The sequence below is a fragment of the Microtus ochrogaster genome, chromosome 21 (assembly GCF_000317375.1).
Source record: "Microtus ochrogaster isolate Prairie Vole_2 chromosome 21, MicOch1.0, whole genome shotgun sequence".
NCBI classification, from domain to species: domain Eukaryota; kingdom Metazoa; phylum Chordata; class Mammalia; order Rodentia; family Cricetidae; genus Microtus; species Microtus ochrogaster.
In genome coordinates, this window is record NC_022022.1 from 406,833 (window position 1) to 411,031 (window position 4,199).

Consider the following 4,199-nt stretch of genomic DNA (forward strand, 5'->3'; position numbering starts at 1 on the left):
GTAAGACATATGCCCCAAACCAGCAGGAGTAAGGAACTTGAATGATGAGATGTTGAAGTAGAAGGATTGGGGATGAAAAATAGAAAAGATGAGAAATAAGGCAAAAGCAATAGCTGGGACCAGGAGCTCTTCCCTGGCTGGTGACTGTGCCAAGCAGGGTTATTAGAAAGTACAGCATCATATATACGATTTGCAGGGAGGATAGCCAAGGTCAGCAGAGAGCTGAGTCAGACGATGTTGGCAAAGAGAACATGGATACATCAGACACACTACCTAGGGGAAAGATTCAGGTCCCCAGAAGCCACAACCTTGACTCTACAAGGCACTAGCTCCAGGGTCAGATCAGCCTTGCCAAGTAAGTTCCTGGACAAAGACACAGAACTAACCTTCCCTTTGTCCTTTCATGAGGGCCTCTGACAAAATCTTGGGTCAGTATGGTTCCCCACAGGCATGTTCCTTGCTGGCTAGAAAACAGTCCCTGACAAATATGTATCCCCTGAACTGGAGGAACATGTCAGTTACTCCAATTCCCAGTAAGATTTTGGGTCTTGGTCTAACCAACCGAAGGGGTTGGAATTGAAAGTTTTCCCAGGCAACTGTGGGTTCTCGTTTGCAAGGGTCAGGAGGCCGTAAGCCTGCCAGTTTACAATACCGAATCTCAGGTGGTCAATCCATATTCCCTTTTGATTCATATTTATTTCCTCTGAGATGTTTTTTCCGTAATTGTGACAAATTAAATCTCCCATCCTTAAAAAGGGTGTTGGTAGGGCATGCCAGCACTTGAGAGGCAGAGACAGGTGGATCTCTGAGTGTTTGAGGCCAGCCTGGTCTACAAAGTGAGTTTCAGGACAGCCCTATTACACAGAGAACCCTCTTTCCAAAAACAAAGAAGCAAACAAATTGGTTAATAGCTAGTTTAAGAAAATTGTTTTAAAAAATCTGAGGAGGTGGCTCAGCAGTTAGGAGCACTGGGGTGCTCTCACAGAGGACCTGGATTTGTTTTCCTGGCACCAACATAGCTTCTCACAAAGTCTGTGACTTCAATTCCAGAGGATCTTACTCCCTCTTCTGGCCTGCGTGGTTACTACACCCACTTGGTGCTCATGCATACAACAGACATTCATTATTCTAGTTTGCTTTCTGTTGCAGTAAACTATAAACAAGAAGCAAGCTGGAGGAGGAAAAGGTTTATTTGACTTACAGGTTAGTATATCACCAAGGTAGGAACGGAAGCAGAGGCCATGGAGGAACGCTGCTCCTCCTGGCTTACTCAGCTTCCTTTCTTACACAGCCCAGGACCTGCCCAGGGATAGCATTGCCCACAGTGGGCTAGGCCATCTTCTATCAATTAACAATCAAGAAAATGCCTCATACCCACTCCTGCCCAGGTGAACTCAAAGTCAAAAAGGCCATGGGACAAAGCTGTGCTAACAAAAGGGAAGAGGGGGCCAAAGGGAAAAGAGGTTGAAAGAAACAATCAAAATATATTGCATAAACCACCTATAAAAACAAAATAAAAATGACACAAATAACCAAGGCAACTTATTTTTAAAACCACAAGCAGGAGATAGAGAACTAACTGGGGATGGCAGGAGAATGTTGAGACCTTAAAACCCATCCAGCAAGGCCACACCTCCCATCCTTCCCAAACGTTTCCACTCCTGGGGATAAAGTATTCAAGCATATGAACCTATAGGGCCATTCTCATCCAAACCACCACGTTTGCAGAGACAAGTAGATCTCTGTGAGCTCCAGGACTTCCAGTTCAGCCAGGGCTGCTACATAGAGAAATTCTGTCTCAAACAAATGACAGGGCTGGAGAAATGGCTCAGAGGTTAAGAGCACTGACTGTTCTTCCAGAGGTCCTGAGTTCAATTCCCAGCAGCCACATGGTGGCCCAAAGCCATCTATAATGAGATCTGGTGCCCTCTTCTGGGATGCAAGCATACATGGAAGGAATGTTGTATACATAATAAATAAATCTTTAAAAAAAAAAGAAACAAATGACAACAACGACAAAAAACAAACCACTACATTCCACTCCCTGGCCCCCATAGGCCTGTAACCATATCAAAACAAAATGAATTTAGTCTGGGGGCTGGAGAGATGGCTCAGTGGTTAAGAGCACTGGCTGTTCTTCTAGAGGTCCTAAGTTCAATTCCCAGCAACCACCTGGTGATTCAAAACCATCTATAGCGGGATCTGATGTCTTTGTCATAAAGGCATACATGCAAACAGAGCACTCATATGCATAAAATAAATCTTAAAAAAATGAATTTAGTCCAACTTCAAAAATCCCCATAGTTAACAGTGTGGTGGTAGTAAGCACCTTTAATCCCAGCACTTGGGAGGCTGATCTCAGTGAGTTCAAGGTCAGCCAGGACTACCTGGAGAAACCTTATCTTGAAAAACAAACAAAACAAAAAGTTCCCATAGTCTTTCAGAGTCTCAACACTGGTTTAAAATGCCAAAGTTCAAAATCTTTTCTGAGACTCAAAGCAATCTTTTAACTGTAACCCCCTGCAAAATCAAAAAGCAAATTACGTACTTCTAACACGCAAGAGCACAGAATATTCATTACTATTCCAAAGGGAGGGATTGGACCAAAGACTGAAACCCAAAAGGGAAAACTCTAAATCTGTAAGACTTTAAGACAATCCTGAAGCCATTTTTGACAATTCTGAATCCTCTCAGCCTCTGTGCCATAGTGCTTCCCCTCCTCCCCTGGGAACCAAGGACCTAACAGCTACACTCGCACGTACTCAGTTCCTGAACAATTACCCATATATGTATGTTTTGGTTCGGTCCCCTGGGAAATGGGGTCAAAATGACCTCTTACCTCATCTGATCTGGCAACAGCTCTCCAGTCAATTATTGGTAATAGCCCTTTCAAATAAGCCAATCAGAATAGTCAAAGAACAACCCCCCTTGCTTCTGTGGCCCCTTTAAAAGTAGACTGTACCAGCTATTCGAGGTCCCTCGGCTTCCCGAATGCTGGGGGACCCTGTCATGACAGAATTAATAAAATCCTCATGCTTTTGCATCGGCTGTGGTGCATGAGATGGTCTCTGGGGGCCACTCCTTCTCGGTGTTTGGACACTAGAGTCCAACAAATCCAGGAGTTATATGCCTGATATCAATGAGCTTAAATGGCCACAACCTTCCAATTCTTTAAAAAAATATTTATTTATTTATTTATTTATTTATTTATTTATTTATTTATTATGTATACAATGTTCTGTCTCTGTGTATGCCTGAAGGCCAGAAGAGGGCACCAGACCTCATTACAGATGGTTGTGAGCCACCATGTGGTTGCTGGGAATTGAACTCAGGACCTCTGGAAGAGCAGGCAATGCTCTTAATCACTGAGCCATCTTTCCAGCCCCAACCTTCCAATTTTTTTTGGACTGCAATACACTTCTCTGGGCCTGTGTACTAGCTAGTTTTATGGCAGCTTGACACAGGATAAAGTTATTGGGAAGGAGGGTACCTCAACTGAGGAAATGGCAAGTCTGTAGGGCATTTTCTTCATTGGTGGGGGGATGCAGACCGACGTGGGCTGGTGGTCCTGGGTTCCCGGAGAAATCAGGGCTGAGCAAGTCGTGTGCCTCAAGCCAAAAAGCAGCTCCCTCCACTGCCTCCAGGTTCCAGCCCTGCTTGAGTTCCTGTTCTGGCTTCCTCGGATGATAACAGTGGTGGAGAAGTGTAAGCCAAATAAATCCTTTTCTTCCCAGTTTGCCTTTGGTGGGATATTTTATCACAGCAGTGGTAGCCCTAGCTACAGGCTGCGTCTGCTCCTGTATTTGGTTCTCCAGCTAAGAGTAAGACCACTACCACAGTTCTGAGCCTAATTTGAGGCAAGGTTTATTAAATACTTGTCAGGACATACCTGAGATTCCCAGAGAATGGCTACAGATTACTGTTCTGGGCACTCCTTCAGCCAATAGCCCTTTTGATACCGGTCCTCTTTGGGTGTGGTCTCAGGTAGCCTGGCCTCTTTTCCGCTGGATTTGTTTCTAGTTCCCAGCACAAGCAGAGGACTATGGCTCACTACCCTTACTGTGATGTGAATTTATCTCCAAATAAACAAACCTTTGTCATACTCCATTCTAGGCTTTTTTTTTTTTTTTTTTTTTTTGGTTTTTCGAGACAGGTTTTCTCTGTGGTTCCCAGGGTCTCCAGGGGTCAGCTGGCCTAAG